Source organism: Neopelma chrysocephalum, unplaced genomic scaffold, assembly GCF_003984885.1.
Source record: "Neopelma chrysocephalum unplaced genomic scaffold, ASM398488v2 Primary Assembly neopelma1_91, whole genome shotgun sequence".
NCBI lineage: Eukaryota > Metazoa > Chordata > Aves > Passeriformes > Pipridae > Neopelma > Neopelma chrysocephalum.
The window spans coordinates 5,127,351-5,141,919 of NW_020897753.1; the positions used below are offsets into that span (position 1 = coordinate 5,127,351).

Sequence of the window (14,569 nt, forward strand, 5' to 3'; positions counted from 1 at the left end):
TTTCGACATTTTAAAGGACCTGAAGTGTGTGACAACATGGCACTGCAGTCAAGAATCTTGCCGGGAAACAGAATAAGAAGATTTATTTTATTTTTAATATTTGAAAGATTTCAAAAAGCATTCAACTGGATTTCTCACTAAGAGGATGAGTGAAGAGAATCCTTTGTAACTAAGCTGGGAGGCCCAAGTCTTTTATCCATTGTTACACAGTTTTTCCCCAGGGCAGAGTTAGGAAGGCCTGCAAGCCCCAGAAGCTTAACAAGGCGAGTACACTGGGTGGGCTTTCCTGCCATTGCCTAAGCTTCTCCCGAGGTAGGAGCCGCCAGAGCCGAGCAGGTCCTGTGCTCCATCTCAGAATATTTGGGAAGATCCTCGCGGCAGCCCTGCTCTCACAGCAGTGAATCTGCCCAGCAAGGCACACACACCCTCAGTACCCAGCCACCTGCAAACCTGCTTCCTTAATAAACCAGGAGCGAAACCATTCCACAGCAGATTAGCAGCGAATTGGCACTTGGATTAATCACTGTGCGTAGGACTTTGCCAAGCTGCCTTTTCCTGTCGGCTTTTCCAAGCCCTCACACACAACTGGTTAGCCCAAGATACCTTATCTCTTCCAGGATAGATGGTGTGAAGGGAGGAAACCAGTGTAACTCTGCTGCTAACACCTTTTTTTTTTCCCCTTTTGAACTTCTAACACTTGTATGTGAAAACCCGTCAACCTTGATCAAAACTGGTGGGTTTTGATCACATGGACTTGGATACATAATTCCTGAGCTTGGTTTAGAGCAGTGATGGACTCACCCCTCTTTCCCAAGGTTGTTTGCATGTGGGTGAAAGTGAGAACTTTCTTTGAGTGATTCCCAAGTGCCAGTAATGTGAAAAGGAGCTCAGGTCCTGAAGCAGGGCACCCAGGACATGTTCTAATCTCCCAACCCCACACACTTGTGTTCTAGGACTTGACCCACTCCAGTTGACCACTCCTGTCCATTTGTGCCTCAATCAACCTGTCAGAGTTCACCATCCAAAGGTGCACTCAAATAAAAGGTGAAATAAAAGAGCTTTTGAGTAATTAAGCACCTCTTTCCAGACTCGCTAACTCTAATATAGCAGAAATTTTAAAGGCAAATGTCTTATGTCCGAGTCCATCTCCCAGCAGCAGGAGAATGTGGAGTTTGTAAATAACAACAGCAATACAAGGACTGCCTTTTTGCTTACCTGATCCCACTGAAATTAATGGTCTGTGGTTTAGGTCTGTGTCAGTGCCATAAAGCAGGATATGCCTGGGGACCAGGAAGTGTCTGATTCATGTGTTAATGATGGAGTTATGGAGTGGCAGCAGCCATTTCATGGTCAAAGTTGCAGAAGGGTTTTTACTACATGCTTGACTCTCCCTCTTTATATGCCAACAAAAAGCTGAAGAAATTCCTAGGTCAGACCTGGAGCCGAGGTTGAAAATTTTCTATAAAATTTGAAAGGGATCCAGCTAAAGATTTTCAAATGATGCCACCCCTGAAAAAACACAGCTCACAAGCACAGACTGTGCCCCTCCTACCACTCAGGTGTAAACTCACACAGGGGTGAGAACCTGGGTATGAGCAAAAACTGTTCAGCAAAATTACTGCCTTCCCTCAAGCCTCTTCTCCACTGAAGCCCCAGCTCTCCTTCTCCAGCCCCACCATCCACATGCTCCATCACCCAAGAAAAAAAGCGTCATACTTGTGTGTTATATTTTAATGTTTATGCTATGGCTTTTTGTATAATAGGAATAATCGCTGTTGCTTTGTAGTACACTTACAACAAATAGCTTTGGAGATTGCTCAAACACTTTAGCTCCACTTCAGCTCTTAATCAAACTCAGCAGCTGTTTATTGCAATTACACCATAAAGCAATAGACATTATCCCTTAACTAACTGTCTTATTAATATAGGTAGTTACACAGCTATTTCATAGTTAGTCTTAAATAACTGCTTTTAATTATTTTATTAACATAAATAACCATCTCAATAAATTTAAATTAAATGCATATGTGAGAAAATGCAATTTAAAGCATTGCACAAAATTGCATCTGTTTACTAATGTTCAAATCGATGTCATTGTGTAATTCAATTAAAGTGCAACTTTAATTTATTTCAATTTTTGATGGCCGGGAAACACCTAAGACACTAGAACTTCCTACATATTGAAAATGGGCACTGTCTGGCCCTCTTCTGTTGCTATATTTTCCTTGCAATATTAGTTTCCTGCCAGGGGAATGAGATTCCTTTTTTACCCACAAAACTTACAATTTAATATCCCCATTTAATTTTGTTTTCTTCCCATTCCGAAAGCAACAGATGACTGGATTGCATTTTGCCTTCTAGTTCAGTTGTGCAACTCTGCTTTCAAGGGAGAAAAGGATTTTATTTTCCTGTGCAGCACTGGATCCTCCATGTCTTATGCCATTTGTTCTGGTAGGATCAAGCTCTTTGCCTTCAGCTAAGGGGAAGGGAGACGTCGCCTGACCTGGCCTGAAATCCCCTTTTTCTTCCTTAGGGGGGGCTGGTTTATTGTTCAGGGGGCTCATTCTACCCAAAAATCCTCCACTGCAGAGCAGGCAGCACTTGCACAGCAGCTTTTATCCCACAGTGCCAGCACGGAGTGTGTCCCTGGAAAGGGAGCACAGCCCACCCCTCATCTCACAGAAGGGTCTGCCTTATTCACATGCTCTTTGGGGATGAAACAAAAATCTTCTATCCTTTCTCAGTTTGAGATTCCTCCCCTGAAGGATAAAGAGGAAAACTTGCTGAAGAGCAAGGAGAAAAGGAGAAGGACTCCCTTCACAACTTGCCACAGAGAGGAGAACAGAAGATGTTAGGAAGCGCTGGGAGAAAATCAAAGTGGCAAACAAAAGCCAAGGATGGGGTGAAAATAAGGCTGGAAAATAAAAAGGTGCAAAAGGAGGTGAAGGGGCCTCATGTATTTTCCTGCCAGCCATTTTCTTCTGCCACTCAAAGCTTTTTGATTTAGTTCTATAGTTGGTGCAGGGACCTGCAAATGTGAACTGGTACCTCCCTGAGATCAAATCACAGCAAACCCCCTCGGAAGTAACTGGGATGTATTGAGAAAAAGTGCTGAAGGCAGGAAGAAGCAAAGCAAAATTTCTCAGAGGGTCTTGGTTGGGATCTCAGCAGCTTTTTAGGATTCAAAACTGTGGAAATCGAGCCATATTTGGCTCTTGGATATCAGTCAATGTCAAAGATGTCACGGGAGAACAATGAAAGAAAGATTTTGGTCCCTGAAATCCAAACTACTAATGGTGAATTTTGCTAACCAGCAAAGTCCATCCCACCCTCTGGCTGCTCGTGAGAGGACATGATCTCCCTACAAGGAATCATTTCAGGAAGGCATTTCCATGCAGGTACAACACTGTCTGAGGAGGAAGGTGCCTCACTGACACCATGCCTATGGAAAAGCGGAGCTGGAGACAGCAAAGATGAAAACAGTGATTTATTTATTTTAATTCTTCTATCCCAGTGTACCAGGTAACATGAAGGGATAATTACAGGCTCTGTCAGAGAGGGGTTGCTGATGCTGTGATCTGGCAGACACTCTAAGCTCCTCAGGAGACGAGCTCTTAAAAGTTTACAGACTCTGCTGGGCAAAGACAGAGGTGACTCAGTACAAAGGGTTTCTACAGAAAAATGTAGAAATCAAGAGTGAAGGAAGACATGCTTAAACTTCAGGTAACTGAGAGTGATCAGGGGTTGGATAATTGAAGTTCCAATGTATATTTGCCTACACTGTCGCTCACCTTTGAGCCCTACCTAGGCATCTTGACATTTATGTAGTCTGAAATCCTGAAAGCTCTGAGTTTAGACAACTAAATTGTTGCTTGTCAATTTAGTCTTGACTGAAAGACAGGTGTTTTGTTTCAGAGTAACACTCCTTTCAGACTCCTCTATTCCCAAGCTCAGATTACTGAGCTAAGGAACTATCAAAAATGAAATAACTTACAAGCAGGCGAAGACATTTACATACCTTGAACAAAGGAATTCTTTGGGCGAAATCGGGATTTTTAATTATTGCTTGTTTTCTGTCATGTGGGACTCTCATCTCGAGCTCTCTGGTGGGAGCTGGAGGAGCTTGGAGGCTTTGAAAGTTCCTACAGTTTTGGTAGCGCTGCAGATCCTCTGCTGCTGCTCTGCAGTTTTACAAGCCTGTTCTGCTGAATGCAAAATGCTCTCTGAGCAAAGATCCAGCCGAGAATATGAACCAGAATTCTCCAAAGATGCAATTCTGAGAGCAGGCCTGCTACACACAGACCCCAGATTCTGCTGCCTTTGAGCTGCTGCTGCCCCTGAGCAGCGGGTGAGTCCATTCCCACAAAGTGCCTCCCTGCAGAGAGCAGCGAGACCTAAAGTGCACTGACCCAACCCTGCCCACATTCCTGCCCTTGGAGAATTCAGGTGCTCCTTTTTCCATGTCTCTGTGCCTGGGTGTTGGTGCTCACACACTTCAGGCAGGGTTTGGGCCTTAATTCCTTTATTTATGCCATTAAGGGGGCTGAAGGCAATGGAACACAGGCTTAATCACACTGACCTGCCAATAACCTCGGCTCTGACCTGGAGGGATCCCATGTTTTGGCATAGGTTAAGGGTCTTATTTAATTTAGAACCTTAAGCTGGATTTGAACTGTAGCCCTAGAAGTAAAAAACCAGCCTTTTTATCTGGGAAGCCACATGGCTCTGGCTTCCTGACTGGTACTTGTGACATCCCAGTATTGGCAAACCAGGGACATATTAGCTGTGTGCTCTATTTTCTGCCCTTAATTATGGCCAGCTAGTCTGAGTTTTCTTTCCTTCTTTTTTTTTTTTTTTTAAGGATTTGAGTGACAAAGTGACTATGCATATCATTCCACATTTGAACTGTAAGACTTCAGTATTTCTACCTCTAGTGTGTAATTGGATCAGCTGCCAGTTACAGAAAGGAGCTGGGTGAGTATTAAGTGTGTGGAAAATGAAGAAGAGTCCAAGTGTGAAGGGGAGGAATAATTTGACAAAGCCTGCAGTGAGCTGTACGTGGTGTTCTCGTTCCAAAATGGAGTAGGTTTTGAAGCGCATGAGGAAAAACTGGCTTTGATTTATTAGCTTTGGTTCACAGAATGCTGGCCACAATCTTGGAGAGTCTCAAGACACAGGGAAAGCCACAGGCCCTGCCCCAAGGAGCTCACAATGCCGACATTATCATAACGAGGATGGACGGGTGCCAAGCTGAAAAACGCTCTGCTTTCATCTGACTCCTAAAGCTGTGTCTTCAACAACCTTGTCAGGCAGTGCACAAAGCTCCTGCCATGGGCTTGGCACCACAGCAGCACTGGGGTGTCATGTTATCGTGATGTGGTGGTTCTCAAACCATCACACCCAATGCTCTTCTGCAGGTCCCCACTGTAGCACCTCCTCACCTGACTTGGAGCTTCTCATTACATTACAAAGCTAATGTAAGCATGAAACAGTTTAAAATCTATGACAAAAATCCACAGTAAACCTCAGCCCTTTCAAAAGGTGAAAAATAGAGGGGGTCTGTGTCCAGTCAGAGAGTGAAAGTGTTGGTCTCGGGACAAGAAAGTTGAGTTCCACCATTAAACACATGAAGTTATGGCAGGATCATACAGTCAGAAAGACAGCTCTTTATCCAGTAAATGTTCAACTATTTATCCTGTTATAGAGTGCAAGCAAATCCCTTCAGATATGAACTGGCAGTCTGCATTGGTGGGACAGGAGAGCTGCATTCTGAGTGGGTAACCAGAGCTTCCTTCACTTTGCATCTCAAAGCAACTCTAAGATGCAACTCAGGACAACAGTCTGATCATGAGGTGCCCAGTTTAGGGGGTTAGGAGAGAGGACTACAGCCTAAAATCAAAGAAAAGGTCACAACATCCAGGGCAGCTCATGAAAGAAGCAAAAGAAATGCCAATTACCTGAGAATTCACAGTTATCCCTCAGCTGTAGAAATCCTCCATAAAATCCACCATGCTGATCTGTAAAGACAAAGCAAGAAACTTTTATTAGTGGCACAGACAAACTCAGAGAATTACAAATATTCCAAGTGACTGACTGCCTGGTGGCAGCCAGGATATGGATAGTACTGCCAAGAAGGTGGAGAGAGCAAAGAGCAACTGAGATTTGCTACCTCCCAACTCTAGGTTGCTCTAGGCTACGCTTGGTGGCTTGCTGACCACAAGACCAAACTGATATTTTGGGATTTGGAAATGCTTCTGCTATGCCTTCAATAGCAGCCACTAATTGAGAGGAGCAGTGTCCTAAAGGGCCCCTGGGTTATGGCCACAGAGCCACATCCTCTCTGGCTGGTATAAAAGCCCTGCAGACAAGTCTATCAGGCAAAAGCACAACAAAAAAACATCTCAAAATCATTTCTCTCTGGCTCTCCAAGGGGGTTAGGGCATTAAGACAGAATGCCCTACCTCAAAGGAAGTCAAGATTGGATCAGAACATCTCAGAGAGATAGAGAAGGAGAGATGGCAAGAGGCAGCAGTGTAAAGGTTTTATCAGCATGACTTGGGGATGACCACATTACTCATAGGTCACTGTGCTTTCCAGCTGACTAGCAACAGATGAAATAAGGAAAACAACAGCCTCTGGATTTCCAGGTAGCAGCTGCAGCCAAGTCTGCCTTTTCAGATGCCCTTTTAGTGTGGAATATGCACGGTGCTGCTCAGAAACCTGACTTCCCATGCAGAAGGGAACCCACCGTGAGATCCCACTGTCACCAGACAAGTCCAGGAGAGCATCAAGACCATATTTGTGTTGTTAGAGGGAGGAAAACTCCAAATGCAAGGCACTTGGTTTTCCCTACGACTTGCATACTTCCAGTATTTCCTAATATTGACCTAGAAGTACTTCACAGATCTTTGTGGATCTCAGCCCACCTCCAGCAGAAAGGCACCAGGAGTTGGGTTATCCTGCTGTGAATCCTCAACCTTTATGGCAGCAAACAGGCACAGCTGCTCATGTGCCATCACAGCAGCCACAACACTGAGATTTTGTTACGTAACAAAGACTAAAATATCATTTATTTATACTGAAGGGGTGCCCTTCTGCCAGGCACCGTACAAAGGCTTTATCAGGGACTGCTCGTGTTTTTTGGAAGGTGCCATTTAATCAGACACACACACACAGATCCCAACAGCTGAGTGGAAAATAATACTGCCATTCCTGACAGTTCTCAAATTAGCAAGAGCTTATAATGAGGCTTTTGTAAGACATCCCTTTCAAGGATTTGCTGGATACCTCCCTTGCTGGGGGTGGGTGCACACGGGGTAACTGCCCTCCTGCTCTGTGCTTAATTCTCTCACCTCGTGCTACGTTGCTTGTTTCCTGCACTCAGAGATCTCCTACTTGTGTTTGAACTCTCTGAATACTCTCTTCAGCTACACACAAGGAGATAGAGGCCTTGGTAACCTCCTACCCCAGCAGTTCTTTTCCTGCAGTCAGGAAATTATCTCCCTTTTTTTTTGTTTTCTTTTCTTTTTTTTTTTTCCGTTGCACAGAACTAGGGGAATTCCCCCTTCCACTGCCTGGGCTCTGATGGCAGTGATTGGTGACAGCAGCAAAAAACCCCAAGCCACACCACTCACAGACAACAGTGTCTCGTTTTGCATCAGGCTTTATGTCAATATTTTGATAATTTCAGCAATTCCGCATTCATGTTGGTACTGAGATATCTAGGAAAAAATGTATCCTTCAAATAATTCAGTAAGTGTCATGATAGGCCTGTGTGAATGCTTGTAATTCTCTCCACAAAGAACTCAAATCACATAAAACTCTGAGACCTGATTTTCAGCTGCTATAAATCCACAAAGATACTGTAATTATTGGTAGGACAGTTCACACTCTTGGCCCCTCTCTCCTTCATGCAAGCAGAGGGAACAGGTACCAGGAGGGGAAGGTTTCATGTCTCTGCCTCCCAGATGTGAGTTTGCACAGGGAGCTGGAGGCTGTAGGTGCCTTCTGCCCTGGTAGGTTTTCTTTTTCCTTCACTCAGGAAATTGTCTTTCTCTCTTTTTTTTTTTTAATGTAATTAACAGGAGAATTCCCCTTTCTGTTGTTTCTGAGGGCTGTGGAGCGGGATCAGAGAGGAAAAGTAAGTGGCACCTCTAATATATTTTGCCAGGATATAGGAAGAAGACAAGTATGAGACAGATAAACAAAACATAAAACTGGTTTAGGAAAGACGGGGGAAAATGCCTGGAAAATGTAGTAATAAAGGAACCTCACCAGTAGCAACAACTCGAGGAGAAAAGGGACTGATGGATAGCTGTGCTGGCACGAGTGAGGAAGGGTAAACCAAACCTTTTCAAAGCACAAGAAAAGAAAACCAAATTGCATTTAAAAAAACTATTGAGAAAAAAATAAAAAAGCCAGAGGACAAATAAAACAGAGAGAGAGGGGATTTCTATGAGCACAAAAGCAGAGGTCAGTACCCCGTGGTCATTTCCTAAGAAAGGAGGAAGCAGAAGTGAAGGAAAATCCCTAAATATAAAAGACTACTTATAAACAAGGGACACATTGGCTGCTACTCCATGATTTTTTGAAGGTTTGCTATCAGCATATCTCCAGTGATGAATGCCTTCACATGATGCCAGCTTTCTGCAGGCACAACTGCAGCAAATCCCTTCTGCCAGGCAGAAGATGAAGAAACAAGGAATCATGTCCTCCCCTCCACATGGCACTGCTTTGGTCTGTGCACATCCTCTCCACACAAACCCTCAGGAGAGGAGCACATCAGGGCAGCAGGGCAGGAGGATGTCCCGCAGTACACAGGATGAAAATACAAATCTAGGTTGGGAGCCTGGAGCTTATTTCAAACAATGATTCTACAGGTCCATCTCTGACCAAGGCTCCTCATTCCACATCCTGCTCCAGTGACTCTTTTGTCACTTGGAAACCAGTTTGTCTAGGCACAAAAAAAATACTTCTGGATCATTTTTACCATGACCATAAACCCAGAAAATTGCCAAGAGCCTGCTCTGAATGGCAATGACATCCACAGAAACACTGGGCTGGTAAGAACATGTCCAGGAGCTCTTTGGTCCACTGCCATTCATTAAAGCCCCCGAGCTCAAGTTACTGTCTCAAAGCCCCTCCCAGGTGCCCTGGAGCACAGCTCCAAGCTCACCTTTCCATGGCTTCCTGAGCCACCCCACTGACCTGAAGCCACGGCTGGACGTGCAGGCCCAATGCTGGGCAGGGATGGGACTCCATGGAAGAAGGGAAGGCCTAGTTTGAAAAGTCATGGGTGACTCTCAGAATTTATGCAGAAGCTTGATGGGGTCAAAAGTTGTGCCCACTGACATGTTTTCAAGCAGAGAAATACTTGCAACCAATCCTCAGGCATTAAACTGCATATGGGCAAATGCTGTTCTCCCTTCCACCCCTTCAGTGGGGTTCTACAATTAACATTAATCATTTCAAGGGCAATATTCTGCCTATTGACCAGAGCCCCGTTCTGGAAGGGAGAGATTCACACTGACACTGAAAGGGGAATTTGCAATGTCTGTATGTACATTCCCTTGCAACAAAAGAGTCACATAAAGTCCTCTGTTTACCAGGGAGACCCAGCTAGCTCCTGTGGTATCACACCAACATAAGTCAGATGAGAGCCTGGCCCCAAATCCTCAATCCCACAAACTCCCACATCGTGCTGCCACAAAGAGGAGGCTGCTCCCAAGGCTGAGATCATGCCCAGATCCTGCAGTCTTTACTCAGACCTCAACTGTAATGAACTACTGCCTTCCCTCACCACAGCATCTTCATTATGAGTGCTCCTGTACACAGCTTTTTTGCCAAAATAAATACTGCTGGGTTATGGGGTTTTGGGGTGTTTTGTTTTTTTTTTGTTTGTTTGTGTGGTTTTGGCTGGGGTGGGAAAAAAGATGCAGATTAATTTTTTAAATAGAAAAAATAAATCCACTTTTTTTTTCTTTCTGGAACAGACAGCTTAGAAACACAGAACAGCCTTTTTTTGTCCCCCCAAGCCCTTGCTCTGTACACCACCCTCGATCTGTGCCATCCTTAAGGCCAGACATTCTTTGGATTTGGTTATTACAGCAAGGTGCATTTGTGCTCCTAAATGGGCAGCTGTACTGGAAATGGAGCACAAAGGAGCCAGAATTCAGGCTGTTCCAGCGTGGGTCCAAAGCCCGGCGTGTCTGCGGTGCTGTGAGTCTTTTGTTTGAGATGCAGAGAGATAAACTACAGCCTTTTTTTTTCCACGGCCGTTATAATGCAGAATATGAAAAACTCTTGGGATGGTTTAAGCTGCAGGGTATTCTCCCAGAGTTCTGTCCAAAAATAATCTAGTAAAAATGTGGACAGAGAACCATCGACCTCTGCTTTCCCCCGAACATATGCAGCTCTGATCAGTCTGGTATTTCAAGAAAAACAAGGTCCTGAACCCTAATCCTCAGACACATAACAAAGCGCACTTCACAGCTGTGATGCACAGCTACTATCAGCTCCGAGGCCTGAGTGGGTCCCAAGACAATGCCTCCTTTATCACCCAGAGGACAAATATCTAGACAGCAATATTTTCTGCTTGAATGCTTCAAGCATCTCTCGCAACTCCTGACTGAAAGAGAAAACTGAGCTGAGAGTGTTTGCTGAGTGATTATTTTAATTTACTACTTGATGTAAATCTAAATGAACTGACATCCAGCTTGAGATGGACAGAAAACAATCATTGTGAAAAAAGAAAGAAGGCTAATATTACAATATCATTTGAGTAGCACAGGTTTAGGCAACTTTAGCAGTGGCAATGTAATAGATAGTGAGGCAGGGTTTGCATTTCCTTTTCTTCACTCAATTACCATAATAAGTTCTGTAATTTTAGGGCTGTTTATTTATCAGGCGACGATAACAAAGACGCTCAGAACACGGTGTCTGAATGCAATCGTACAAAGCACCCCAGTGTCAGCCCTCACATGCAGAGGGTTTGCTGACTCTCACACACCTGATTATCTGTGGGTACCTGTGCCCAGAACCCACAACACCCCCCTTTTTGTTAATGGTTACAATGGCACAAGCTCTGCATCTGACTCGAGGCAGAGCGAGGGGTAGGAAAGGCAGAAAACTTCCTGCTGAAGTTCTCCAGTGCTTTAAAAACCTGTCAAGTCACTCTGCTGAGCTTTCTGGTCTGAACAATAGATTTGGGACCTGGCCTGCCTGCACCAGGGAGTCTGTCACTGCTGCTCTCTGATCCGGGTTTGCAGCGTTTGATGGCTGCGCGGTGTCACCGAACAGCTGGAGGAGAGGAGCCCCGGCTGAGCGCCTGAGATGGAGGGGAAAAAAACAACAAACACAAAGCAAAAGAAGAGATTCCTTTGTGAGGCAGACACACAAGTCTGGGCTCTGCCAGAGCGAGACGCGTCACCTTGCAGGGTGGCCTGTGGTGCCCTGCGTGGAGACGAACAGACACCACGGCCCCACAGGCCCCCCTCGTGCCCCAGTGAGGACCAGGGAGAAGGGGAACCACGTGCAACAGCAGCCCAGGTGGAGGTCCAGCAAAAGCTCCCTGCCACGGGGGCTCAGCAGTGGGTTCACCACCTCCTGCAGCTCCTCAAGGCATTTTTCCAGCGGGAAACCACCTCCTTGGGCCCATCCAACCGCAGGGATGAGTGGGTAGGAGGCACCACTAGCCCATCACTCCATGCCCCTCTCAGCACATCAAAGACCATGTTGCACCCCCCCAAGGCCGACTGAACCCACCTGGGGCAACTTCTCACTACACCGAGATCCTCATGTCGGTTTTTGGGGAATTTGTGGTTGGAAAGGCTGATCTACCTGCATAATTTCTTGCACATTGCCTTAGAAGAATGTACCTAACATGAAACAAAACTCACCATTTTGTGTAAGCCAAAGATCGATGGAAAAGCTCATAACTAATAAGAACACAAGGAGTTGAATAAAAGTGAAACTCAATGGGTTTCTGAGAATGCCACTCAAGAGCCTCGAGGTTTTGGAAGAATACCAGGCCTTCCTATTCAATGGTTTGAACCACTACCTTAAAGAAATCTCTGCAGTTCCCTCTTAAATTCTACAGGAGGCTCAGAAGCACGTCGGAAATATTTTTACTCCGTACCATAAGATGTTTTTCATCAGAGTAACATGCCTCTTAACCCATAGCCATATATTCAATTAAATTGCATGGGCATATGTGTGTTTATTTACATAATGTGTAAATGTATAGCTGGGTATGTATAAACAAAAGGCTTTCATAACACAGAGGAACACACATGGCGGTGTAATTTGTGTATTACACACTGTGGAACTGCAGCCGTTCACGTCAACACCATTCATCACCTGGGCTCACCAAAATCGTGGCACTCCTGCTCCACACGCTGCCTGCAACTTCACCACGATGGCAATCTCCTTCCTCAATTAATTAAGGACAATTTAAATATTTTAAGCGAATTACATTAACATGACAAAACAGGAAAAATTTAAATTGTGGAGCTGTGAAGAGAAAACCTGTGACAAAGTCCCTCTTTCAACACAGTCACAGGGAAAGATTTTACAAATTGACAGTGTACATTATGCACAGCCCAACTGTGGACATTTTCTGTCAAGCACTTAAACAGAGAGACACAACAACGGCTCCAGTGTGAAAACAGAATTGTCTGTAGGGGACTGGTCCTCACTAAGGGCAACCTTGACAAGTCCAAGCATGCACCTAGATCAGCATTCAAAATAACTCTGCCATACCGAAGCTGTTCATCTTGAAGCCCTGTCTAAATTATTATGGATTTGCAATGGACCTTCATTAAAATGCCCTTATGAAAAAACACTCTCAGAGTAATTTTTAACTGCCCCTGTCAAATATTGCTTCAGTAACAGGGTTACAAACATGTGGCATGAAACGTCACAGATGGAAATTATTAATACATTTTTTTCATTAGTACTAATCTGAAATTTTACATTCAGGACTCAGACAGCAGTGAAATAATGTCCTCCCTTCTAGGGACAAAATTCTGCAAGAAGTTTTCAAGAAATCTAGCTCGTATTTATAGCCCTACCATGCAGCTGCTACAGACCCAGCACTCCCTTCACTGATGAGGTGTCTGATTCACACACACTGTTACTGGGATTTGCAAATTAAAGGCTGGGTCTTGCCACACTCGTGTGAGTCAGCCTGAGTGGCACGAGCAGCCCCGAGCAGGAGCAAACATTGTGGGATCAGCCCTTCCAAAATGAGCAAAGCTCCATGAGCCCCTTCGTGTGATTTTATAAACAGGAATGTTCTAATGGGGTTGTAGGAACATACAAACTCATGCTACTCGTGTGGGCACTGCCAGAGGCCTCAAAGGGACTGGGGACTTCTGTGAGTAAAACTGGGTTATGGGAAGATGGGTTGATGCCACAGAAGAAATAAGACATTTCCCTCAGATTACAAATGCCATAGAACACACTACAAATATCAGTGCAGGGGGGTAGGTCTGGCTTTGTTGCTTCATGAAAAACACAACTGATGTTTAGCTGTGAAAAAACACCTCCCTGACACGGCACTGGATGCTGAGGGCACTGTGCCTCTGCCCAAGACAGGTGCAAATGGGGTTCCCAGCAGGGTAAGGGACCTCCCCGGTGGCTCTGGGCCACCAGGTCGGGCCACCTCACCTTCTGCAGGTGCCTTAGCAAGTCCCGACGGTGCTCAGGGCTCCTCATCCTTCACCAAGCCCAGCAGAGAGGGTTATGGTGTCCCAAAGCATGAGCTGAACCTGCCTGAAACCCCAAAGAACTGATGGAATCCCCCCAGGGCAGTTTTCCTGCCCGTGACCCTTGTCATGACAAGTGGGGGGCCGAGCACCCTTTCCCTGGAAAACACACCTGCCTACCCAGGAAAAGAAATCTGAGGTGTCAACATTTCCACTGCATTTCCTGTTGGCCATTCTTAGCCCTAATTATGAAAACCATGGCAATTAGGTTATTCTAATTATGAAAATCTATTTCCTTTTAAAGATTTCAGAGCAACCTTTTTTTCCTTATGAAAAAGAACACATAAAAACACTGAAATCCTTTGAATTCCTTCTCGTGCCACGGAATCTGAGCACAATTTATCTAGATAAGTTTTAATTATAGCCCTTCCAGAAAGACAGTGCTCTGTATAAATAAAAAGAAATATAATTGATAAATGTAGTCAGATGGTACCAGGTTGTTTAAATAGACCATTAAGCTCAAAATGTCTAAAGTTAAATTAGATTGTATTCTCTTTCACCTAGGGCTTTTGTAAGGCACAACTGGCATGTATAGTCTTGTCCACATTAATTTTTACTGCCACGGTCAAAAAGCAGCATAAGTCTGCAGCTTGTGTAGAATTTTCTGTCTTTATTTGACGTGATCATAGTAGATGAATTAGCTCCCTTGGTGCAGAGAGTGAAAGAAGGTTAGTTGAGGGAAATAAGGAATTTTCAGAGGAAAGAAAAAGTTTGAGGGAAACATATGGTTTAAATGCTCTTGCCTATTTCAGATCAAGCTGAGAGAGTTGAGATCTGTTGGTTCAGAGATCCAGTTCACTGCA

General features: G+C 44.7%; 1 long non-coding RNA gene across 2 annotated transcripts in view; it reads right to left on the bottom strand.

The window, feature by feature from the left end:
• LOC113972344 overlaps positions 1-14,569 on the bottom strand; it is a 257,652-nt gene that overhangs the window by 45,459 nt on the left and 197,624 nt on the right. For both annotated transcript variants that reach the window (XR_003535859.1, XR_003535860.1), the window contains exon 7: positions 5,958-6,017. This is a non-coding gene — a long non-coding RNA (uncharacterized LOC113972344). The remainder of the gene's footprint in view (positions 1-5,957; positions 6,018-14,569) is intronic.